Genomic DNA, 27,744 nt, shown 5'->3' with positions numbered 1-27,744 from the left:
TAAAATTCGTATACAGTAGGAAAGATGTAACAATGTGTATGTGCATGTATATGGAACATCGCACAACACTTTCTACAATGAGTTAAGGATTTGTTGATCTTAGGAGATAACGAATCAATTGGATTATAATGTGAGATTCAGTGAAGGTTTCCAGGGTCTTAGAAATGAATGCACTCTTTATGAATATGGAAAAGGTTTCCTTGTGGGATTCAGAAATGAGGTGACAGTGCAGCAGCTGGCCATCAGGGCTGTGTGACTTTTGGAGCAAGGGTATTTATCATCCATTGCTGCAAGCAGAAGTTTAAAATTTGGCATATACAATCATTTGTTAAGCTGGCTCTGGTGCAAAAGAACTGTTGAATCAGTCCAGTTACACAAGTAAAAATTTACATTGTTTAGGTTATATTGCAGGCGGGAATTCATTCCTTTGAAGATTCTGGTGCTGGTCAATGTCAGAAGCAGGATCCTTGCCTCAGTGATCCAATGCTCCTAACCGGTTTAGTTTCTTATGAACACAGTATGAACTAGTACTTCCTAGGTACTTAAAGCTTTCTACATTTATTTTAGTGTTCAAAAGTGTTTTGAGAAGGGGAATGACTCAGATTCATAACAATTTTAGATTCTGTTTGAGTAGCAAGAGGTTAAGTTCATTTTTAGAGTATTTGGAAAGCAAAACATTTTGAAATGAATCTTAGCTGATAAAACCATTATCCATAATCAAAATTCTCCGTAAATGTGTAAATGCTTTCCAGCATAATTATCTAGAATAGCTGCCTAGAAGTTACAGATAGCAGTCACTACAATGAGCAGCTACAAAGAGTGAAAATGAGTTTGTGTATAAAATAGCTCTAGCAGGCCCCTGGACTAAAATCACCTGATTTCGTATAGCTCTGCTTAGTCCTACTCTGCCAGAGACACTCCCCTACCATTAGAAAGTTGTCTCCTTACTGATTTGGGACATAACAGAGGGTTAGATTAATGACATAACAGCTGAGATAACAGCATAATATAGGATCTTTGGAAGGGGATAAATTACAGCCTCCTTTCAGTGTCAGTGTGTGATGCTGGGAGACTCATACACCACAAGCTGGGTTTCTTGCAAGGACTGTAAATATTCATCAGGGCAACTGGGATAACTAATTGCAGTAGGTTTTTTTCCCCCTGCATTTGAATGAGAGGGAATTATAATTGTAAGTATAGTTGAAATTTGTTCAGCAAAAACAATTTGTGGCTATACAGGAGAATGCTGAGCAAGGAGATAACTGTGAAGAGATGCCTCTCTGTTTCTGAGTAATTGTGCAGCAGGATCCCAATGCAATTTGTTTGCTGTAGAATCTTCTTCACAGAACTATTTGCTGAAATTTGTGCGTTCCTGAGATGAAACACCCTGTAAAATCAGCATAGGGTTTCTTGCAACTTAATTTTCTACCTATCAACACAGTTCTTGATTACACTGAAAGTTTTCAAAAGAGATGCTGGAGTTTCCCTGCAGTAAAATTGTTACTTAAATCTTCATCCACTTGTTTGTGCACATAATGCTGCTTTCTGTGGACAGAAGCAGACAACCTACATGTGCTTTGTTCTCTCTTCAGAACCCCAGCATATGCTCAGTGGCACTGTATAAACCAAGACACTGGTGCAAGCGCTGGTTTCCCAAATGCTGTCAGATGGTTTACCATGCTCTGGTGATGTATTTCTCATTGCTGGTTTATATTTTGTTCTGCTATTTTAATAATAGGTCACAGGAAGAAAAGCCTCCTTACAATCACAATGTATGCCATGCATAAAACCTAATTTACAGCTGCAGGGGAACACTGTATTCTGGATTACCTACCTGTCAATTGTAGACAGTGCCTTTGACTCCAGAGTTGGAATGAGGGGAGAAATAGAAGTCTGCCTTTCTCTGCTCCCAGGTACTCTTCTACTCTGCAGTGCCATGATGAAATATTAATTACATCTATCAGAACAGGATTAAACGTGGAATGAATGATTAATTATTTGGCACTGGGATAGATTAAAGTTCTGTCCAGGGTTTATGTATTCATTAATTACTTGTTAAATCAAAACCAGACTACTGTCTTTGGAGAAGCTGGAAAAAAAGCAGCTCTGTTGGTGCAGCGGTTTGTACAATCAGTTTGTTATTTGGTGGTTCCTTCTGTAACTAAATAATTGCCACAATAATAGATTATTCTACCTAACCATGATAAAGAATTCTTTACATGTGTAGTGCATGGTTTATTTCCTTGCAGGTTTTACCCTTTTATTATCTGTCTTGTCTGATGCTTTGAAATGGTTGCTGTCATAGGATTTAACATAACACATCCTTGATAAGTTTTTGCTATCACAACAGAAGGGAATGACTGGAATAGATTTACTTCTGCCCTTCAGCAGCAGGGAAACTCACTACCAAGAGAGCAGATGAGTGTAAGCCTTCCCTGCCAGATGGTTACCTGCCCAGTGTCTCTGCCAATGTGTTCAAACCACACCAAAGTGTTATTACATGCCACATCTGTATTCTTTATCTGGGTATGATGGTAGATGGATCATATTTATGATTATTCCTGAAATAGAGCATTTCTGAGCTGAAGAGATTCTTGAAGAACTTTGTGAAAACTCTGCTTTGTGTTAATGGTGCTGTACATGCAGAGATTGTGCTTCATGGCATTTTCACTGATTTTTTTTATTGATGCCAGTACTAATTACTGTCCTTTCTTGAATCTGTTGTCTCTTTATACACACAGTGTCACAGACTGGAGGCTATCAAGTGGGATCAGTTTTGTCCTGTCCTATCCACCTTAATGCCTTTATGATTATTATTTTACTGCTGGTCATGTTATTCTTCATCACTGCTTATCATATTCTATAACAGCTGTATTGCTCTGACTGGCAGAATAGAGGGCCTAGTGTTCTTATGTGCCATTTATCTCTGCTGATATTTTGTGAGTGATGAAAGCCATCATAAACAGATATTTGTTTTCTTTGTATAATGAATCCCTGTTTCTCCACGAAAGTCCTATGCTCATGATGTTCACACAAAGTGAATCAGGATATAGTTAACAGCTGTGTGACTGAAGGCTTGCTAGAATAGCTCAGTAAATACTGGTCCTTCAATTTTCTACTTTCTTTGTTCTGATATTCTTATACTGCAATCTCCTGGTGCTTCTATGAACATTATTGATGAGGGAACACTTCAATTGCTTTCAAAAGCAGTGCATGTTATTGAGAGTGCAGAACCAAAAGCTGTAGGTTTTTAGAGTTTATAAAATGTGTAGGGATTGATTAAATGCAGATTCTATTCAGATTTTTGTGGATGTTACAAAAAAAAAAAAAAGAGAAAAATCAGAGTTGGTCAGAATCCCAGGCACTTCTAGAAACAGAGAAAAAGGTCAAAATGGACGAACACAGTTGAAAAGATTAACCTCCCCAGACACCCCAGCCCAGCCATTGGAGAACGCAGCTGTTTTGGGCATTGCAAGGACCACATGCAGCAACTGCAGTGAGCCTGGTCTCCTTTTGGGCAAGCCCTGAAATTCCAGGGCTTGATTATGAATGTAGCTCTACTGAGAGACAGTAAAGAACATGTCACACTGAAGATGTGGAATAGCACACTGAACCAATAAATAGGTTTCTGGCTAACTGGGGCAGATTCTCATTTGTTGCTCACTTAAGTGAATCCATGAGTATCAAGAATCAAGTTGTGTTTCCCAGTGGTACTGCTTCGTGAAAGGGTATTCTGTATCCTAAATGTAGGTGACATTCTGGGGGAACGCACCTTTTCTGCAAAGCATTTTCCATGTTTTGGAGGCTCCAGGATTTGTGAGAGGTCATATTTATGAGTCAGTTCTCACTGCTGGCCATCATAAATTAAAAAAATATCATAACATCAGCTTTGTATCCTGGACCAACTGTGTTGTATTGGTCTAAGTAATAACATTCTTTATTCTTAAGCTAAGAGCATTTTGTTTATGGAAGGAAAAATATACTTCTGCTATCACTGCAAAGCACAAGGGACAGTTAAATCTAATAAGTTAATCTAGACTCCTAGAAACAAAATTAAATTTTCAAATAAAGGCAAACTGACAGCTAAGGCATAAATCTTTTATTTAAAGTAGAAAATAAGCCCATTCAAATGCAATCAGAGAAGACAGATGTAGGTAAAAACAAGTAGAGATAGAATATATGGTGCATAAATTTGCTGTGTCTGTATGATAGATCAAACAGTGTGACCTTAAAAATGTTCCTAAAACATCAGCTAAAATATGAAATTTGCATATATTTAAATACTGCTTGTTAATGTAAGATGGACTAGAAAGGATGTTAACACTGAAAGTAAAATACAGCACAGGTGTAAAGTGTGCAACAGAAAGGTCACATTAGCCATCAAAGTGCCTGAAATGTAAATATTTACTAGCTTGGAGCTGGCAGCAAGTTCTATAAATAAGAAATATTACTTTCCACTGTTTAATATATCTTCTCTGGTAAAATATTTATCTGAAAAAAAATCTTGATTCAGCAACATTTATAATTAACTAAATGTTTAACATCATACATCCTCTTAGTCCAAATTACCTTAATGGGACTACTAGAGAGGTAATTTTCATAGAGGCAGAGGCACATCTCTCTGACAGATGTTATCAAGATCACAGATAAGGATGCTAAGAAATTTTACCTGCCTTTGGAGTGCTGAAAGGAGGTGTTTATACTCAGATTTCTCAAGTTTTTTTTCTTTCTTTGTGGGTGCAGAGCTACAGTAGATTGTTGGGTTTGCTTAGGTGTGGTATCAGATTGCTGTATCCTATTCAGGAGAGAAAACATAACTTGCTGCCTGTGGTTTCTTGATTCCTGCACTTTCATTCTCTTCTGATACCTATTCCTCTGTCACCCTGTCATCACAGCAGGGCATAAGCCATGCTGCTTCCCAGTATAGCATATGTTTTGATTCAGTCCCCTCAAGTGTCTGCTAAAAATATGTCTGTTTTCATGTCCAACTATGTAGACAACAGCATGGCTGCCTCTCATTCAGCTCTGGTCTCCTTATAGAGTTTGAGACTGGCTGGTCCATCTGGTCATCCCTAGAAATTATCTCCTGGTTCTTAGTAGATCAGGGTTTTCTAGAGATTTCCACTGTAATTGGATCAGTCATTAACGTAACCCAGATTTCTGACAGTATTCTGCTGAGATTACATCTGTTCCAATACCATGACCCAGTTAGAGCCCAATATCTTTGCGAAGACGAAAAAGAAAATTGGTTAGTAAAATATTGCATGTATTTTGACATATCAATGCAGTTGAAGAAATGCAGTTAATCCTGATAGGATCATCTAGCCTCAGAATCTGGTGTGTGGATGTGCAGATGACTCTCTAGCTCTCTAAATGTCGACATAGGTACCAATAGGCGCAGGGGGATGTATCCTTTCAATTTGCCTGCTTGATGTTTTGTTCTGTTGTTTTGTTAGCTCATTAATGCTCTTTTCTGTGGGCTTTGTGGACAATTTACTTTTAAAGTAATAAAATTCTGAAAGATCTTTTTTGTATTCTTTTCTAGGAAGAGTGTAAGTTCTTTGAGTCATTGATTAGTGACAAATGCCATCTATGGAGAAGTTCTCTTAATCTTTGGGATGTCTCTTTTGAAGGTCACTTCCATTTATTAAAAGATTGCAACTGTACACTTGAATATTTCATGAATTGTCAGTATTGTTTCTGGCTTTTGCAATGCTTCTCCATAGGAAAAAAAAACCCACAAAGGTCAGATAACAGATTTTTAAAAAATTACTCAGAAAGCTACATACTGACCTAATAATATGTTGTCATAGGTCAAATTGGATTGTTTCTGTCACATCTGTATTGCATAACACTGGATAAATTGAGGTGTGAGCTGTTGTATACGGTTCAGTATAGGAATACAGCTTTCACACTGACAGTCAGCTTCTTGTGGTTGGTAGAGTTGTGTGTATAGACCTTCGAGAACACCTGCAACATAGAAGGTGAAAATACAAAAATAAACAATAGCAAATGGCCAGAGGGGTTTGCAATGAATTTGTCTAGAGAAGATTAAGCACAGGATTCCTTTGAATGTGTGCCATGCTACATGTCTGGGGTCACTTTTCTTTGTTCTCAATTGCTGAGGAGTGTCATTGTCTGAGGAAGGTGGAATTTGGTGCATAATAAAAGGCATAAGTCTCTCACTGTTCCTTGCTGAGAGCTCCTCCTGCACAAGGCAGGGGTCTGTCATTCAATAGCAAAGGTCCTAGACTCAGTCTTCACTGATGATCCGTGTTTAGCTGCATTAGGTTTGCACTCTTACTCTGTGGGGAATAGAATGTTGAAGAGAAGGTCCTTCACACTGAGGGATTACTAAATCCAGGTCACCTACAAAAGATTTGGTCTGCAATAGAGACTTTTCTATATGTTGTTATAATAAAACATGCCTTGGCAGGAAACGTTTTAGAAATACTTTTAAGAAATATTTTTAGAAATATTTTTAAGAGCACAACATTAGAGTAAAATTTTAAATTTGCCCTGTACTCCCAGCACTCTGAAAATTGAACTCTGCTTCCAGGAGTCTATAAACTTCATTTATGTGCTTTTTTCTTTAAACATCGACTGGGAACATTTGGCTGCTTTTTAGGCTGGTTGAAGTTACAGTCATTAGAACTTATTTGGGGCAGTGAGGTTCCTTTGTTTGTAAAAGGCCTGTTCAAAAAAAGATGTGCTGTTCCAGCATGGTCTTTCTATAGATTAGCCACACTAGAGTACGTGTTTTGGAGCAGCCAAAATACATGTAGACCATTAGCTTTCCTACCAGTGACTAGTTTTGTTAACATTCCCTTGATTTGACAGCTGGAATAGATGAATGTCATTGCTGACCTTTTCAATTTTACAGCTTCTTCACTTTCATAATTCTAACTCCTGCAGCTGCAGCATGGAAATGAACTTTAATAATGTTCTCCAAACTCTTGAAAATGCATTACTTACAGTTAATTTTTATAATACTCTAAACAATAAGAATCTTTTGCTTCTATTATATACTATTATATACTATTGCTTCTTAAACTACAAAATAATTATTAGCAATTAAAAGAGCTGGACATTTCCTGACTGCTTTCATGGAGCAGATCTGAACAATCAGATATTAGGTATCCACTTTTCATTATGATTTATAATGACTGAAGAAATTATTCTACTCTGAGCTTTAATTATTGCTAGAAGATATTCTCTAGATTCTTCTATTAATGTCTTTCATTTACTTCTAGAGGGTCAAATGCTGTTCACTTTATTGATATGAATAATTCCACTAGAGCTAATAAAAGTGAACAGCAGAAAATAGTTATACAACCTAAATTCAGGAGGTGGGATTGTTTGACAAGAAGTAACAATGTAATGTTGTTTGAGAGGAGACTGGGCTGTTTTTAACTTAGTTAATTACATGCCAACATAAACATAGATTGTGCCCAAATTCAAGTTAGAGGCAGGAAAAGGTTAGAGGGAATAATACTGCTGCTGTAGAGAATGTGAGGCTAAATAACTTGTATTTAAAAATACTATCAGGTCTTTTAGTCAGATACATAATAGTGATGACTATTCCAGTTTTAACTATCCAGACTTAAAGCTAAAGGATTTAAAAATTGGGAAGCAAGGTGAAATTGTGTAACATATTGAGGCCAATCTTAGAAACTGCCACAATCCAAATTGTTGGCGATGTTACTTGATGGGCTCTAGGGGAAACTTGAGCCTATTAGTGACTGTGTCTGCAAGACTTGTGGAGAAGCTCCCCAGTAAAAACCTCCTGCCAGACAGCCTGCTCCAAGGGGAATCCTGGTAAAGTTCACAGTGTATTAACCACTTTTTAATATATTCTTATAGTCCTCTTGAAAGGCTTATTTCAAAGCTCTCATGTAGCTAATGGTTCGAGCCTCTTCTGAGAGTTCAAATATCCTAATGAGATTAACTCATTAAATAACTGCCCATCACTTAGTTGCTGATATTCTGATTCATTTGTTGCACTGGGAAGAGAGTGTAGACCATGCAAATGTAGGCTATTTCTCTTTGAATGTTTTTAGATTATTACATTTTCCATCCCAGTATCCTTTTCTGTCATGCAAGTGGATTGGAATGTGCAGTAACAGTCTTTCTCCCTCTAGGCTGATTGGGCAGAGGTGACAGGTTGTGCCACCATGATGTTACCTCCTTATTTAGGATTGAGACTTAAGCTTCTCTGTGACTAATTAATTAGTTGTCTCTCAGGGATGTATTTGTCAGTGCTCACGCAACCGGAATGGCAGAGACTTCTTCCACAGAACCAGAGAAGGAAAAAAATAAAATAACATCACTTTGAATTTTACAAATTAACCAAAAACAATAAGGGAAGGGAATACATGTGAATATTTAATAAAAAGCAAAAACCACGGCAGGTAACACAGGCTACTGCTAAACTTACATACTAGTTGTATGCAGGAGCTGTTGCTCGCTTTAAGATAGGCAGGGTGAATCTTGCTCTTGCTACCTTGTTTGTGTCCCAGTGGTCAGGGGAAGCCCAGGAGTCAATGGTTCTTCAGAGAAGAGCCAGAAAGGAACTTGTTTTTGGAAGGACTTGTGTGGGTAGCAGATGAGTTTGGCACAGAACTGGTCAGCAGAGCAGCTGGGAAGAATCTAGGCAGCATGACCTGGCTGGGCTGCTGCACCATGCTGGTTGCTCCGGTTTTAAGAAATAAATGCTCTTTCCCTGGACAAAGCACACAAATAATGCCAAGGCCAGGAGATTCCTCCGAAGAACTTGCTGGCAGCTTGAACTGCAGGTGTGTTTTACCTTTAATAGACCTGGAGATTCCAAGCATGCTCACTAACAGAAGTGCTGCAAAGAAACAAATGGCTTTAGCTGTAATCTTGCACAGACATAGGCAGTGGCTTACAGGAGCAGCCCGTGGAAAAATAGTAGTGATTCCCATTTACAAAGGTTTCATTTGAGGAGTTCCCACATAAGACAACTGACAGAAAGATCTGATTTGGATGGTCTAAAGAGGTTTGGACACAGTGGTTAATGAATTCACATTTGAAGTTCAGACATATACCATTACGATGGCTAAGACCATGCTAGTATTGTGATGATGCTTGTGTATAATCAGCAAGTTCATTTATAGATCCTAAGATATAAAATATGAGTAGATGTTATGCTTTAAAGAAATGTGCTGTGATTTTTCTTATAGTCTGTGCTTTCCAAGTGTCAGTCTACACTAAATCTTTATGGCTGCTTTTTTCAAAAAGCTCTGATTTCTAGAAACTTGAAGGACACTCTTTAAAACTTGCCAGTGGCATGAGTCTGTCTTGCTTTTCAGGTTCTTTTGGTGAGCAAAGCTTGTAAAAAATTATGGATTTGAAAATGCAATGTGAATGTTTTGACTACTGGTGGAGTGAAAATATAATCAAAATCTACAATTCATTTTTTCTTGCTTCTAACCCATTCTATGGTTGGTTGAAATTTTTAAAATAATGGATTTTTGACTGCTAAATCAGGATAGAAAGTAAAAAAAGAGGAAATGTTTTTGCCTGATCTTTTTGCAAGCACTATGTTTAGCATCCATCTATAGACGGACACCAAAATGTTCTTAACTGTCAGCACTAAGGCTCAGTATATGCTCATCTCTATGACTAAAACCAATCAACTTTTGAACCTTCTGAAGGAGACCCTTCTTCAGTTTGGGGTTTTGGTGTTTTTTGTTGTTGATTTGTGTTGTTTTTTGTTTGTTTGTTTGTTTGTCATGTTTTTTGTTAGTTGGGTTTTTAATTATTTTTGAATGAAATTAGTCTTGAAAAAAAAAAGGAAAAAAAGAAAAACACATTACTAACAAAGCTTTACTATTTGTTTAGTCAAACTTTTAGTCATACTGTTTGATATAGATTACAGGACAACCTTGACTGTGACCCTTGGTATTCTACATTGGAGCCCATATTACATGTAATTTTGCTATATTTTTGTATTGTAGGGTAAGCTGTTGTACTGTAGAACTGTCCTCCACATATTTGAAATGTAATAACTGCAATGAAAAAGTGTAAATGCCTCAAATTCCTAACAGTTGACCTTGTTTAGGTCCATTCAGATGAAATGGCAGTCATCATCTGTCCAAATGCAGTAGCTTTTGTAATTCAAACAAAATAGAGAGCGGCAATACTTCACTGCTAATTTTTACTGGCTGCAGTCTTCCTTCAAAGGCAGCAGAAGGAAATGGAAAAGGAGGGAAAGTGCCGAAGTCACATCTGTACCTAACTGTGACTAACATTATCTTTTATGTTAGATCATTAGCATACCCAGGAAAAAAAACACTGGTGTTTGGTGCCAGCTGTCTGCTTATTACGGCAAAAGAACTGGGAGAAAACACTGGGAATGAGATGAGCACTTAAAGGGATACAGTACTTTTGCATTATTAAGGTCTTTAGATATTACCAGCATTGCTTTGGGCAGGAGGCATCTTGGTGAGGAGCTGGGAAGCACAGGGTAATTACTTGCTATCACTCAGTTGTAACTTGCAGAACGTGCTGCCAAAAGGAGCCAAAGGCAGATGCAACACTTTGTCAGAGTGTCCCATGGCAGCAGGGGTTATAAAGTGGTATGGGCTGGTGAGGAATGGAGGGAGGCAGTCAATGGCTCATCTATAGATTGATTATTGCAGAAGAGACATTTTGGCCATCTGAGTTAGTGGACAGAGAGCCTGGTGTGCACAAATATCTTGCTAATCTAAGCAAAGGGAAAAAAAAAATTAGAATGAAGAGGGTAAAAGTGGTTTGTTCAGTGAAAAACTCATTAAGTCTGAGGTTTAATTAGTATTTAATGCAAGAAGTTGTGTTTTGATGCTGGGTTTAAAAAAAGTAGTGAATGTGTACTCTTATCTCTGTGCTTCTCACAGAGATGAATGATGGCAGATTTCAATATTACATTCAAAGTTACAGTGGTAAAGAATAGTGTGCAGTATAGGATGCAGCCCATGATGTGGTATATGCTTAGGAAGTGCATAATAACAAGATCTTATGTTAACAGTCATTGACTATATTTGCTTTGATATGAAGAACAGCACCACTGATTGAACTTCACATTGTAGCTGAAGTCAGGAACAGATTCACTGCATGGCTTTTTTTAGCCAAGCAGCTTCTGAATTATGTGTCTTTAATTGCTTTAGATTCCTGTTATTGATCTCTCACATCAAAATAATTGAACTTTATGGTAAACTTCTGATACTTATTGAGAAATCATATAATTATTTCCAACTGTCTGTGAGTCAATAAAAGTTGAGTACATACCACTACTCAGATTGCTTGATGCAAACATTTCTGTCCAAGTAACCACATGATCTACAATACATTAATAAATCTAGCAAAGCACAGTTGTAAGTTACGTAATTATATCCCCTAATACTTGTAATAATATAAATATGCTATGCATTTATAGATAAAATACCTCTACTTCAACCCCGACCCTGCAACACAGGGAGAGTGCTGTGCCTGCAGGGAGTCACCAGCACAGGTGCAGCACTGTGCTGACATGCTCAGCAGGAATCAAAATCTTTGTGGCCAAGCAAACACTACAAAGCACTGGGAACCAGTGTGTTTTATCACACTGAGGCTGACTAGGACATGTCCCAGACTTTCACACCTGTATAGAAAATCCTATTCCACTTTTTCTTTCTGGTTCTTTTTTTTTAGACTTGCCTGTATTGGGTTGTTTACACCAGTGAACTGTCTGGAGCCAGTATCCTTGATCTCCTTCAAAGAGAGTGTTAGAGTAGACAAGTACATGCAGGCAGCATCTTCTTCAAAAACCCTAGACTTCTACCATTTCAGAAAACCCCAACATTTTTGCTGCCTACAGGATTTTTAAACAGTTCTCATACTTTTGAACAAGCTCCTTAAGAAGTGCCCTGATAACCTGAAGCTTTTCTCTAGAATGGTTTCATGAAGAATTTTCACACCTCACTGCTGATGGTAATAGACTGCATAGTGTCACACACTCACACACACACAGCTGGCAAGATACTTACTTGAGTGATAAAAATGTTTTATGTGAAGGTAATGAAAGCTTTGTCTTGCCTAGTTGAATAGCTTTAGCGGCCAATTTCTAGACCAAATCCTATCTGAGAAAGGACATTAGCTTTACTGCATCTTGTTTCCTATGTAATCATTATGCTGCTAGTACTGGTTTTATTCACTCCTCTATTTCTTTTAATACTGTTTTAGTAATTCTCCTTCCCTATGGGAAGGGAGCATTAATCAGCCAAGGCATTTAGCACCTATTTACATTAATATATAGACAATGCAGTGATTTAGAATTCTTTACACCTTTTTGCAGGTTTTTCACTATATTTCCTAATGCCTTGAGGATGCCTTTCCTCATGACACTTTACAAAAAGCCTTTGCAAAATGAATAGCTTTCATTATGAAATCAATGATATTCCCTCTAAACTTCAGGGGCAATGTCAAAGAAAAGCTACTCTAATTGCTAATGCTGCGGAGTTTTTATGACCAAACTCTACTTTCCAGATGTCAGAGCAATGCAGTCATCACCTTCTTCAGCACTTTTGCCCTCCCTTGTCACCGTGGTTCTCTTTCTCAAGAACGTGATTGTCAGCTATGGCTTTTTCTATTCTTACTTCTTTACTCTGCTTTCTGTTCAGATTCAACCTTAAAGCTACCCTTTTCAGCAGAAACAGTCTGAAGTCTACAATTGTAGACTCTGCATAGCAGGAACCTCTGACCACTGCCCTCTTCTGAAGCATAATTATACAGGCAAATTCTAATTCTGAAGCATAGGAAGTAGTGAAGAACTTGTACATTTATTTTAATTCCAGATGTATATTTTGAAATTTATTTTTAGGAAATTCTTTTTTTTTTTTTTTTTTTTCAACTGTACAGATACAAAATAGTGCCTATGATCAGCCCAGTTTTGCCTGGTCTGTGTTAGTGGACAGAGTGTTTGTTACTGTATATAAACATGTTGCTAATGTGGGGAAAAAAGCAAAGGGAGTAAAGATGATAGTACTGCCACCACTACTGATATATTAGCCCTTGTTCTCATACAGCTTACAAAAGCTAAGTACTGTAACATGGAAATTCTGCTTTGCATGTGTGTAGGTAACGTAGACTCATAGGTTTGATCAAAGGCTTATAAGTTAATAGGTTAGAAGTACTTGGCATCTGTTCATTAAATGCAGATAGTGTTTGGTCCAACACATGCAAATCTCTCTTGTAGAGACAAAAGTGTGGCTGTGCTACCAGGCATTACTGTAATACAATTCAATCAGGGAAGTTACTTTGACTTCTTGAAGTAATAGCTGTAGTTAAACAGCTTTCTAAAGCTCCTTGTAGCACCATACTGCTTAGATGATTGAATTTTTATCATAACAAAAGTATCATAGCAGTGTAAGCTCTGTATCACTTTAGAGGCATAGAATTGTCTTATCTCATTCCCTGTTTTAACTACTTTCAATGTACTGACAAGCACAACTGACCAATTAATAGAACATTTTCTAGTCTTATCTCATTTGTTATCCATGATGCTCTTCCATGTTGTAATTACTTTTCAATTTTTCATGACCCAAACAGTAGAGGTACACAATGAATACAAATAGCAAATTGATTAAATGTAACATGCATTGTAGCACCAAAGAGATTGTCATTTGTTATTAATGAGAGAGATTTGTCAGGTCCTTGTGAAAAGGCTTGTGACACACAGCAATTGCACTGTAATGGCTGCAAGACTGCAGCTGACCTTCAGCTCATTAATTGTCATGCAAGAAAACTAGAGAAGACACATGATTTTCAAGACAATTTCGAATTTCTCTATTTCCTTTTTTTTTTTGGTACCATCTCAGTGTTTTAAAGATTAATTAAAAAAAAAATCAAGTCAGCTAATCAGGTAATTTTGTGCTAATTGGTGGGGGATTGTAAGGCACTGAATTTCAAGGCCAAAGATATTTTGTTGTTGCCAAAACACTGATTCTTATACAGATGAAACTGAGGCCTTTGCCTGAGCCGCAGTAGCCAGCAGCTCAGTACTCAAGGAGCTTGTGCAAGAATTGTAAAAAAGTGCTGTTCAGGTGTTTTTGCCTGGTTTTATCAACACACAAAATACATGCTTTTCCTTTCTCATCCTTACTGTGTCACCTAGCTGTCAATTAACAGACTGCTCCAAAGCCTTGTTGAATTGCTCCTGATCAAGTTTGTTCATTTTATGGAAGTTAAATATCCATTGACTATGCACTGGGGAAAGTATTTTGACATAGGAGGGAGAGTTTATCATTTTGAGAAATCTCTTTCTTGCCAACACTTGACAATAAGTTTATTTGAAATCCAAAAGTTTTTTGTGAAATGAGAAGTTTTCTTCATTGTACAGAGAATGTCACTGAATTTGCTAATGAACAGCAAGAGAAAGTTCAAAAATGAAAATGGCAGGAAAATGGTAGGAAATTATTTCCCATCCTTGAACCAAAGGAGATCTTGTTCCCTTGGTTCCATCAAATCCGTAACACTCCCTTTGGATACAGACAGTCTTTGTTAGAGTTAAATAGCTCCAACAGCATCAAATAAGCTTTGCATCTGCTAAAGTCTTCCTCCTGGTCAGCTTGTTCTAGCCATGGGCCATACTCAATTATGAATTACAAAAATAGGTTTTCTTTCAAATTATATGTCACAGCGTGAACATGTGTTATTTACCTAAGTTTAACAAACTAACTGGAGATCAAACCATGCAGACCTTGCTATTCGAGTTCTCAGAATACTGCTTTCATAAGGGAATGTAGGGATTTTATGGACATTTTCTAAAACAAATTTTTTGATCATAAAGCATCTGAAGCATTAAATAAAATGTTATGAACTTGTTATACATCTCAAGGTGAGGGGAGTCTTTGAAATGTATTCTAAATTAGAGGCTATTTGCATAATTTATACACTGAGTATTCATAAAAATGACTACAATTGAAAATCACCTGTCATCAAAAGTAAAAGCACAGAAACAATGGCCAAGACTGCGGCAGGGAAATGGTGTTATGGATGTTATTTCCTAAATATTTTCTAAGGAACAGTTTCTACCAGTTACTGAGGAAATTAAGGAAAAGTGACAAAGCAACAATCATTTCCAAGTAACAGTTCTTTTTTCTTTTCATTATCTGTGCTGTCTGCCCTCAGATCTCCTGCATTGTTCAGATTTCAAAACATTTCCTGCTGAAATAGACAAGCAGGAGACATTCCACACAGTAAGGAGGAGAGCTCTGCTCCTGCAGCAGTCTTACCTGGGGCAGCTCTGGAGTCTGCTGCTAGATGCTGGCCCTGAATAGCCAGGGAAGTCTTCATTACTTAGGGATAATTTTTCTAGGCTCAGAATTTGGCTTGGGTAAACCTGTGAAAACCAGGCTATAATTTAATTGTAATGAGCTGCATATTCTATTTGTTTTCGTTTCTTGCCTCCTGAGTTCCTTAGCAGAATGATATTACTACCACTTGCCTTTGGAACCACTTTTGGCTCATCAGATTTTTCCTCTCTGCCCTGCTGCTGCCAAAGGTCGTCTCAAGAGCACCTGTTCCATCTTCTGCAAGGATCTTATTATTAAACATGGGTCCTGAGTAGGATTTACACACTTCCTTTGAAAAGACAGGAAGCCTGTATCAGTTCTTACTCTTTCACAGACACATGTCAGCTTGTCAGAGACTATTGTTTATTAATAATTTAACAGAGGAAACCTGACAGGATTGGTCTCTTGGTGATACAACAGTATGAATATTTAATAATGACATGACGATACATTTCTATTAACACAGCTGGTATTCTGCACTTAAGCACGATGGGATAATAGTTCTCTTTATGACCACACAGTGATTAATCTATTTATGTAATAGGTGAATGTCCAAAGCTACAGTAAACAGTACAGAAGAGGCAATGTCTTATGACCAAAGTGGCAGAAATCCCCAGCAATTTTCTCATAAAATACTGGTATTTGTGGACTCTGAAAGGTCTATTTTCTCTGAGTTATATGTTTGCCTGTGCCATTTGTGTGTACCCGCTCCTACTGTTTATTCATACTTTACTAGGCTAAAGAGAAATGAAATAGAAGCTCTTTCTTTGCCATGTAGTTAATTAGCTGCCGGGGCATTCTCTTCAATGATTCAAGTGCACTCTGTCCAAGAGGTTAGTCTGACCCTGCTCGATGTCACACAGCATCAGTGTTGATGGTTGCTGCTTTTTACCTATTGAAAACTCATCTTTCAGTACTAGGGTGCCTGTATGGACTGACATGACTCTATCCTATACGGGATTTCATTTCTCCAGTGAGTACATCTCTAAAATGATAGAAAATCATAGAATCTTTTGAGCTGGAAGGGACTCTTAAAGGGCATCTAATCCAACTCCAAATTTGAATGGCAATTCTACTGTTTTAAACTGCTAATTTATAGCTTTATGCCAAACAGAGAGCAAAGGAGTCATGCAAGAGTTTAAGCTAAGGATGGACAAAAAGATTCAGAAAGCATAGGGACACTCCATTGTAACTCCTCAATTAACTCTCTCGGTGAAATGCAAACATCTCCATAGGCCACTTAGAGAAAGGGAAAGAGGAGTCTGCCTGGCAGCACCTCAGTCTTCCTCCTTCTCTTACTTGCTGTGGCAGGTGACAGGGGGAAGGCTCAGCAGCACAGTTCATAAGTACCTGCCCTACTGCATCTCTTCCAGAGTCCTTAAAATACCACCTGGGGAAAGCCCATTAACCTGATTCCACATTAGAAAAGACAGGAAGATTATGAGTTGTTCCACTGACTGCCGTGAGATATTTTATGGAACAGGGTATAGATTGCTAAAATTAAGGAAGCTTAAACTCCCCAACATTACTAAGAGGAAGAGAAAAAAGAAACTTTGTCATTCTCTTTCTCTCTTTTTCCTTTATTAGCATCTTCTTATGTAAAAGTTGTGCAATTGACGTGTGCAGGAAACAATATATACCTTTAAAAATACACCTATTTGATTTGCCTATAAAACCAATTATTTTCTAGTCTTCCTAAGTGGTGTTGAACATAGGTTTTTGAAACTGGACTGGATTCAGGTCATAGTTGGAAAATTGTTTAGTCTTTTTTCTCTCAATACTGTGTTTGAATTTATGTAAATGACAAAACCAAGCCAACAGTTTGTAACTTTATGATCAAAAGTACTGCTTTTTCTCTGCTTGTTTTTTTTTACTTTTCTGTTCAGATCTTCGTTCAGTAGCTTATGCCAGTTCTCGGTATATTGGAGCAGAAGTGCTCCAGTTAAATACGGCGCTTTTCTACGACCATGCCTCAAAAATCCGTGTTGGTCAGCCAAGTGGGGGTAAACTGGGCATTGTACAGCAAGGACAGGCGTGTTCTCAGTTGTGCACAGAGGTGTGGAACTTGTCCAGTGCAGAAAAGCAGGTGGTTTAGCATATATGTAGGTTGATACTCTTGATACAAGACCTGCTATATACTGTCTCTGAACTGCTTTGAAATCTGGGGCCCACAGGCTTATGATTGCAATGCATCTAATATATATGCAAACATAAAAGTAGTCTTTCCCTCCCTTTCTTCTCAACTTAGAGGAATATTCTAATTAGTTATTGCAGGCAGGAGGAGAAGGGGAAGAAATTTGGAACAAGGGAAATGTGTGACTGTTGACTTTGCAGTAGCCCTGTCAAAAAAATGTATTCTACTTTTAATACATATCATTTGGAAGCAAAGCTCCTTTTAAAATGCTTCAGAACTCATGTCCTCTTTAATTGCCTGGAATTCATGGTGGCTGTGTGAGAAAGCCATAAACATATACAATCATAAAAACACATTTAGACAACCCAAACAGAATCAGTGCCATATTATTTTAGTTTATTATTCCTTGTGGAGTACAGATTGGTCTTCCTACTTTGATATTTATTTATACCAAAGAACTACAAGAACATAAATGCCACTCTTGGGATAATCCTAATGCTGGGGCTGAACAGAATACACATTGCATCTGTCTCATTTGCAGTAAAGTGAAGGCATGCTTAGGTGTAGTCCTGCTAATGAAGGACAAAGTTGAAGGTCAAATGTAGTCTTCAAAAATGAATGTGTCATCGGGAAACTGAGAGAAATGCATTAAGAAGTTTTCTTAAAATATCAAATAATGAAGGAAGGGAAAAGGAAAATCTAGCTCTTTGGTTTTATTATTCCTTTTTCTTTTAAGCCACTTAAGGATTCTGCTCAAGACTTCAGTGCTCATATGAAAAATTAATGATGGGTTTTTGCTAGACAGAAAGCTTTCTTATTTTGCACATGATTAACAAAGAAAACTCAATGCAGAAGTGAGATACACAGCAGGGGGTGGTTCTCTCGAAGGCCAGCTCACAGCTTCACACCAGAACATTTATTGACATGGGAAAATACTCACTTTTATCCAAAGACAGTTAAACAGATAGGATATGTGCAGGGCTGTACATAAGAATAACAAGGAACAGATATTCAACAAAGGAAAATGTCAACCAAAATAAACAAACAGCCTAGCAGCAGGCTGACCCTGCACCGTGCCTGTGGGCTGTTTTGAGTCTACTGCAGAGCCAAGTGCAATGTTAGCACTCACTGGTTGTTGTCAGGAAGTAGGTTATTGGCTGAAGGGCTGGAGCATGGCTTCAGATACTCTTCCCATAGCAGAAGAAAAGCCGAGGACGTGTAGGCAGAATGCATAAGCCAGGTCTGCATGCTGTTCACATGCTATTTTGGTTTGATGTTCCTCACCTACAAATGTCTCGTTCTGTGGGGGTTGGGGTACTTTTCTCACAGGTCTTTTCCCATATGTAACATCACAGCATAAGGCCACGTGAGCTTGTCCAACTCTAAGCAGCCTGGTTTAACTCTGTTGTTCCTGTGCATTCCTTTCAATTTTTAAATCTTCTTATTTTTGTCTAGACAGCTAACTTGGTGTATCTTCTGGGGATTCAGAAGGGCCATGATAGGGTATAATTTTTCCAAGTTTTAATGGAAGTGCAGTAAGCTTTATTCCTTTTATTCATTACTGGTGTATATTTATGATTTGCTCCCTAGTAAAGGAGGGCCTTATAAATATTTGTTAAATACATTAATGCACTACAAAGAGTTGACTGGGGTTATGAATCTCAGGCCAGACTTAGGGTTTCAGATGTCAAACAGGAATAAAACAGATCACCCTGGGTGAACTGGTCCAGAAAGCTTTTTTTTACTTTTCTTCTTATGCAAGCAAATGGAATATGACCCCCTAAAATACTGCCATTATGAATTACAGGCTATGTTTATCTGTAGGGTCGAAAAGGAATTGTTAGCTTTGGAAGTACTGTGTGTAAGTATATATGAAAGGTGCCAAATTAGTGTCAAATGAACAAAAGTGATGTTCCAGAGAGTTGATTTCATTAAAGCTTTGTTCCTTGTAGCAATAATGAAAGCTTCCCGTGCTACCTGGAGTGCCTCTTGCTTTTAAGGAAAGGAGATGTGGTGAAAGTTAAAGTTGGTAAGAACTGCAGAAGGAAGCAAGGTAGGATTTATTTTGAATAAGTTGTTATTTCAAAATGATAGAGAATGACTTATACTAGATTTAAAAAGACATTAAGCTTCAAATAGAGCACCTGATAGAAGCACTTATGAGCTTTTCTAAAAGGCTTCATGTTTTGTCTAATTTGGTTATAGTTTGTTTGCATGAGCAATTCTTTTGAAATTGTCTACAGTGGTGGCACTGAAATGCAGTGACTAGTGTACAGTTGCAGACCCACACTGACTGAGTGATTGAACTGACCAACTGCCATTTTCACAATTCAACAATTATGTAGTTTCTTTTCCTTGTGGATTTTTCGATCAGAACCCTGCAGGAATAGAATGAGTGGAGTTTTTATTTTGTTATTATGAATGTTTTGATATTGAAGTAATGATTTTTTGATATTTGATAATAAAACCTTGAGATTATAGTAGTGGAAGCCTCGGAGTAGCTTTCATAATCTATTGATTTTATGTTTCATAGTGGTGATTTTTTTTTCTTTATCACCATCAGTTGTTTGGTTTCTTTATTTCTGTGGATATTTCTCTCTGTTTTTGTCTACCAGCAAGTGCTGCTACTTACAAAGTATATACAGACAAGTGTACTTACATTATCCTATCAAGTGATACTAAACAAATGCAGAGCAGCACAACTCAAGTTTCATACTACCTCATAATAATCACTGGGAGCTTTGCTTCAGGAAAAAAAAAAGATCAGACCCTATGTGAGAGCAGTTGGGGTGTTTTTGATTGGTGAGATTATGTCACAATCTGTAACTGAAGATTTAGGCAAACAGTAGGTTTTAAGAATTAATATAATTTGTACTGCTCAATTGTAAAATCTCTAAAGCAGAAATTGTGTTGCTGTGTGTCATCCACAAAACATCCTGAAGATGACATAATTGTAACTACAGCTGTGAAGTGCAGAACCTGAGGCTTGCCTGCAAGAGCTGTGCTCTGTGCTCCTTGGAGCATCTCGCTGATGTATGCCACGGGTATCCCTAATGCACCCTCATCAGCTAAGATGAAGTTGCTGCACTGGCTTGTCCCAACTAACCCTTGTGCTGATGAGCAGTGATAGTGATGAGTGTTGCTTTGTCCTTTGGCTGCTGCTGAATGCTCAGTAACAGTGGGGATTTGTGTCTCCTCCCTCTCTGTCACCGAAGGGAGCAATGCAAATAACTTGTGAGAGAGAAGCAATATTATATTTATTGTTGCAAGATAGCAGTTTAACAGAGTAATAACCATAAATATGACACAAACAAGTGATGTGTTGGCTGTCAGCAGATGACTGTGAAACCTCAAGGAGTCTTCCCTGAGAAGACTCAGGGGGAGCTCCCAAGCCACAGCTTGCTGTGGTTCCAGAGAGCTCCAAGAGGTCTTGCTTAGAGTGACTATTTACAGGATCATGATATGATTGAGTTTTAGAGAGTAGTTTTTAATGATTTGGGTCCTTTTCCATTTTTGACTATGACATAGCCAAATATCCTAGCATGTAATCATGCCTTCACCAATTAGCCATGTCACCAGAGCTCTGGATAAGGTTGGAGGAAATCTGGTCATGCCATGCCTGTAGCCTATAGGTAACTGGGAGATGATGCAGGGTCAGGCTCCATCATGCTCCATGGGTAATAGGAATGATGCTGTGATAGCGTGTAGACCTGCTATATAGTGAAAACAATAATGGTCTTGTGTGAGAGCTGCTTCACCACGCTCAACCCAATCAAAAATGTCCATGAGTTCTTGCAGATAAGCATTTATTTTTCGAGACATGCAATGCTTTTGTATTTTGGCTGAAATTTTCTCACAAGCTGGAAAGTCTCTTTGAGGCAGTATGAGAGAAAAACAAGGACAGACAGACAGACAAACAGCAGTGGCATGACCCTTATTTCCTTAGGAAACCAAGCTAAAAAAGAAAATGTAACCCCAGACCCTTTCCTGAGGGCTTTGAAAACCAGGATAAGAACATATGTATCCCAGATCAGAAAAGTCATCTGTGGAGATTACTCTGTTCTTGTGGCTATATTAAAGGAGTCAAGAAAAGAGACCAGTTGTGAATAGCTCTTAAATCCTATTAAATCAACATTTATAATTAAATTATAATTATAAATTATAATTATTAATAAGAACATTAGTGTGTTAAACTTTTCAAATCACTTGGCACAACAGAAGATGGAGTGGGCTGCCTGGAGGCCAGAGTGTAGATGTGCATGCAGATGTGTCCCTGGCTCTGACTTCACTCATGGGGCACTAAGGAGTGGGCTGCTGTCATATACTGTGCTGGTTAAACCAAACAGAAGAGGAGGCTGACATCAGGATCCCTTCCCCAGATCAGGCCTAGAACAAAGAGCAGAGAAGATTTCGATTTTTGTTATGTGCAGCAGCAGGGAGGTAGAGGAGTGGAGCGAGCCCTGAAGACAAAAGCCACGCGTCCTCCCAGGGCCACGCTCACTTACACACTGTAATCTCTGAGAGGCAATCTGTAAACATTTAGGTGGGTGTTCAGTATCTGCATGATGTGACTTTAAAGCTTTATTGAAGCTCTTCAGTCAATTCACCAGTGACCTTGAGAGATCCTATTGTGTGTGCTGGTGATCGTGTAGTTGATGTATTTCCATACGGGGCACTAAGCCCTCCCGTATTGGAAAAGTCATTTGGTTTGTTAGAACTTGCATGGAAAAATACAAATATTTCATAAGGACAACCTGGCAGATTATTCTCAGGCTATTGATTCCACATTTTGTTCTGCTGAAAACCTGCTGTTAAACAGACCTCCCTACTGGAGAGACTAAGCAAAATGGCCATTAGATGGAGAGTCTCTGGGGATTTATTGATTAGACTTGAGAACACTAATCATGCAGTAGCAAAGATTGAGCATGCTGTTGTGATGACTATTTGCATAAAAAGCTAACATTTGAGTATTGGGAAGCGCGATACTCTCAGAACATTAACAGTAGATGTCCCAGATGTGGTCGTATCCCTTGCCACATCCAGCAGGGCAACCAGTTCCTTAGGCTTCTCATTTTCCAGCATCTAAACAAACATTAAGTTAGCAAATATATTTGTTGTGCAAAGTAGCTACTGAAAATGAGAATCCTATCTTCAGCAAATCTACAGGATATTGTTTTGTCTCTCAAGTATACTTGAAAATAGCATCAATTTTGGATTTTTGAAATGGCTAATGATTTTGTATGATTTTGTATGATTCGTATAATCCAGAACTCAGTTTAATTAATTTCAGTCAGTTCTTGTAATCAAATTCTTGTAAACTTTCCTTCCTCCTGACAAAATGCTAATGTCATCTTCAATTATTCCAGACTAAAAAACGAGGAGGCCCTTAGGATGATGAGCAAAACTTTTGTATGGTTTATTCTTTCCCACTTCAACTCTCTGATTTTTAATGCAGTTCATCAAAGATACAGACTAAAAATGAGGATAGAATCTTTCTACACTCTTTATAGACAAATGCCAAATTTTACACACACTTATATACACCATTTATAACTCCAAGCTTTATTACTTAAAAAGCAAAACAAAAAACATGAAATTTTAACACTCAACATCAAATAGGCAACACTTACTAAGCTGTGTTTGCCACAAAACTTACCTGTATGAGATACTTTGACGTTTCCACATAGATGATTTCTGTCCTTTGTCCATGTCAGCTAGTAGGGTTAGTCATGAAAAACATCCACAAGTGTATTCGTTGAGGACTTCACTTGAAGAGCAATGTAGATAACCAGAAAATAAAACATGCTAACAGAAAGGGTATAGGTCATTGGGGGGCTCTAACCAGGCTCTGAGCAGAGCTCTGAAGAGTGTGCAGGCATTTGTCAGAGACAAGGGAAAGTCAGAGAAACAAATGGAGGAAGGTGGTCTATTTCATATTGTGTGGTCAGCCTTTGAGAGAGGTGAAACCTTCGTGTGCAAGTTTTAAGCACCACTGGTGAAGATGAATAGCTAATGGTGGTGACTATGTAGAAAAATGGTGTTCTGTAGCTAAGCCCTACCAAGGAGGGTTATTGTGCTCTGTGTTGTAATTTCCATGGAAATAAATGGGAGGCATTACTTTTGAAGCAAGCTCCACAAATGCCATTGTGTAACCACCTTGCAACCCACAGCAAAATATTCACTACCTCTTCTAGAAGTGTCTAGAACTAGAGGCTGACACAAATAATTTAGTACTGTTTGTGGTAGGGGCTGGAGCCAATGAAAAATCTGGTCTGTATTTCTGTACACATGTGGATACAAACTGCACCGGCCCAGAACTGCTGGAGCTTCCTGTGCTGCTATGCTCTGAGGTGTGTTGGGAACAACCAGTTCTGAATGAATGTATGAAGACACTGCAGTGCCCATGATGTAGCTCCTCAAGTGCAATATGGCTTTGTTTGTAAAGGTAGAAATCAAGATAAGCCAGACTGAGCTCTTTGTTAGATTAGACTCCCCTTGATTATGGTACTTTGTACGTGGAGACTACAAGTCTCAATTCCTTGCAGATGGAATTCAGCAAGGTATCTTAAGCCTCCACAAAGTACTTTACCAGGTAGGGTTCTGAAACTCATCACTCTTTAAATGCCTGCTTGGCCTGCTGAGGGACTGGAGGATTCATTCCACATCTGATAAGAGGAATCAAATTGTCTGTTCAGTGGGATAATCTTTCTGTTGTCAGGATGAAAAATCTCAGAGGACTCATGCTCAATGGTCTTGTAATTAAATGTTACACACTTGATGAACATTGCATTGCAAGCCTCAAGGCTAATTTACATGTTACCACCAAAATGTCTTATTTCAGTTTGCTTGTAAAAATATTGTACAGGCATTGTTGCATGTCATTGCAAATGGTTTGTTTCAGCAATGCTTGGGTAAGCCTCAGTGTAACTAAAAGCTGTACATAATTGCTGCTAAAGAGCTCTGTACAAAACCAATAATACTTCCCCTACAATAGCTGTTTTATTACTGAGATGGCTTTCCTGATGTGACCAACAATGCTAGGATCACAAACAAGCGACCTGCTAGCTAATAAAGAGTAGCATTTTGGGGAAACAAAGTAGTTGGATTCAATTATGGTATTATATACATAATTAGAGTCTGTGTCACTTTTCCAACAGCTGCCGATAATTCACAACAGTAAGGCAGGAAGGAAAGAATAATAAAAGTAGATAGGAGAAAGTTGTATGAGTAGCCATAGATATGATGATGTTGTAATGTATTTACTAGCACATTTACATGCTTTATGTTGTCAAAATTACTTCTAGTGATTTGGGGCCACGACTCATGTCAGTGTATTCATAATGGATGAGTGATTAGAGAAAAAGCTTCTCAAGCCTCCAGGATCCATTTAGCACATGTAACTTTATCAGTTTCTTGTTTTGAGAAGGCCATCCCACATCTAACATTTCAACAGAGGCATATCAGATGGATCGAACTGAGGTTTCTTCCAATTCACAATTTCTTTAATGCTTATTTGACTGACTTCAAAGCAATGCTAAAGCACTGCAACCATTTATTGGAATATATTAATACTAATAAATTGGAATTTCATTCACTGAAATCAAGCTCTCAAGAAAAAATAACCTTGTGCAGAAGCAGAATAAAGGCAGAGATATTAGATGACCTACCCAGTTTGCAGCAGTGAGTGGGAGAACAAGAGACAGACACTCTGGCCCCTGTCCTTTCTCCCAAACCATCTTTCTTGTGTTTATGCCACAGTGAAATGATTTTGCATATGTCCTGACTTGGAAATATGAAAAATATGTGCAATATGCAAAACAGCCGATGGGTCTGCATTTTAGAATCTATCATCATTTATGAAATCTTGAAGCCTAAAGAGATTGCATGCAATTAATTGCACACAGTCCAAGAGACTGCAGCATTTTACTGCCAATTTGTAAATAAAACCCAGCATGCAGAAGCGCTTAGGCCAGTGGGGTGAGTTTCCATCAATAAAGGACAGGCAGTGTAGAAATGCAGTGCAACATAATTCTTACACTTCAGCCTTTAAAAATTGTGCTGACCCTCTAAGAAAATGGAGTAATGCAGAGTCATTGAATGCAGCTAGGGTTCTCCATTGGTAAATATTTTACATAATCCAAATGAAGAAATTCATGAAAATGCTAAAAGGATAATTAAAAGTCATCAAGTGCAAAAAGTCCTTTTAGATTTAAATCTTGTCAAATACATAACAATGAATGATGTTGATAAACTGTGAATCATTCCAAACATGGGACTGCAAAGCAAAACTCCCATTATTTCTTGATACCGACGATCAAATGATCTTTGTTATGAATATGTCATCCTGGTGGCTGGCCAGTACCTGACTTGATTCCTTATCCAGTGCTGTCTAGCTCCGTTTATATCATTGCTGTTTCCATCCCGTATCTTACTGTTCCCCTCTGTTATGTTCAATAAACATAATATGCTTGGTGCCACTGCTGATCTGCTGAGCCAGTCAGTGTCCAGCTCAGTGACTCAGACTCAGCTTCAAAAGAAAAATGATGATGTCTGTCTTTCTAGATTTGAACCCCTCCAGTGAGTTGTATCACAGATGTGATATGGATGCTCAGTAATTACTGAAACAGCAGTTTGTCACAAGCTGCTGGGGGCACTGATGGACTAGTGCTTTGTGGGTATAGTCGTGGAAGGAAGATGTAAGAAAATATGGTAATTGTGACAGGCTCAGCTTAGTATTGTTTGAGTTTTGTTTTCAGGAATAAAATGTACATGTGGAAGCCATGCATATAGAAAGCAAGGTACCTATTTTTATCTGTCGTTCTTTCCACCTCTACGATATTTAATACACATGCAAAACTTATTCTAATGTAAATGAGAATCTGGGCCAGGCAGTAGCCACATCAACACTAAGCACAATTTGTATCTCCTGTGAAGTTCACATACATCAGCAGTTTCCTAAACAAGTAGATTTGGCTCTTGGGAAAGAACAGAACTGCATATCCCAGCCACCCTCCACACCAGTGTCACTAGGGGGTCCTTATGATGCTGAATAAATAAAAAATCCCTTCTCCACAGCCGTGAGCTTTGTAGCTGATCCAGAGCTTACTGCAGCATACAGGCATTTCCTTGTGCTCTGTGAACATGAAAAAAAAACACAGAAATCTAAAACTTCACTCTTTGTGTAAAGCGGTTCTGCTTTTTATTCTTTTTCTCCTCTTATCTTGTAGTGCAAATGCAGCTTCAGAAATGAATGAAAACATCAAAATCCACAGATTGTTAAGTATATTCAAGACTGAGAGAGGATAAAAGAACAAAAAAATGGACCTGGAGCCCGGTAGGCTTTGGATGAAGCTTTACAAGAGTTGCAAAGGATGCTGTTGCAATGGGGACCCATCTGGACATGTGAAACACAGACTTGACTTGCACAGCTGAAAATGCATTATTTAGAGGTGGGAATGCTCTGTGTGGCCCAAGCATTATTAATGGCACTTTGTTTCATAGCTTCATAGTATTTAAATTATATTGTTCCAATTACTGAAGACATTTTGTTTTCTGAGATATATCTCTCTCCCCAAAAGTAAAACATTGTATTTCCATTCAGCATTTTTTTCTAAGTTGCACTTGACTAGTAATAGGTTTCCTTGAAAAGCCATCAGTGAATTTATGTCACAAATAGGTATGTCTCTCACTTTATTGATTCAGACATACAAAATCTAAGCATCTATACGTTGCGGTTGTTCTGTTTGTTGCACTGCTGCAGACTGATAGCATTTCACCAGAAAAGGTCTTGTGTCTGCAGCTATCCTATTTTCTCTCATGTCACTCCAGTGAACTGCCTTGCAGCTCGCCCACGCTGAGGTCGGAGCAGAGCCGCAGGAGCTCGCAGAACCTGCTGGGGGCTGTCGTGCCAGGCACCCGCTCAGCCACTGGGTCCTGTGGGTGAGGATGCGAGCAGAGCTTCCCAGCACTGCTGGGAGCCAAACAAGCTTTTGCCTGAGTGAGCTCTGGGGGATGGGGCACTTGTTCACAGGCACGAACTCCCTCAATACTGGATGTATTCAGAAGATGGAAATTAGCAATATTACAAATTCAGAAAGCAGCAGACGAGCATGTAACATACTGAATATGAGCTCACCTCTCTTTTTGACCAGCTGCTCCCAACGCAGCAAGCCCTCTGACCAGTGCCACTGTAGCCTTTGACCTTATTCATTAGAGATATTTTGATGTACTCTGAGCAGTATGAACAGAGTTATATGCTCGTTTATGGGTTAACCCTAT

Source organism: Lagopus muta, chromosome 12 (genome assembly GCF_023343835.1).
Source record: "Lagopus muta isolate bLagMut1 chromosome 12, bLagMut1 primary, whole genome shotgun sequence".
In the NCBI taxonomy this organism is placed as follows: domain Eukaryota; kingdom Metazoa; phylum Chordata; class Aves; order Galliformes; family Phasianidae; genus Lagopus; species Lagopus muta.
Note: the sequence above shows the minus strand (reverse complement) of the source record.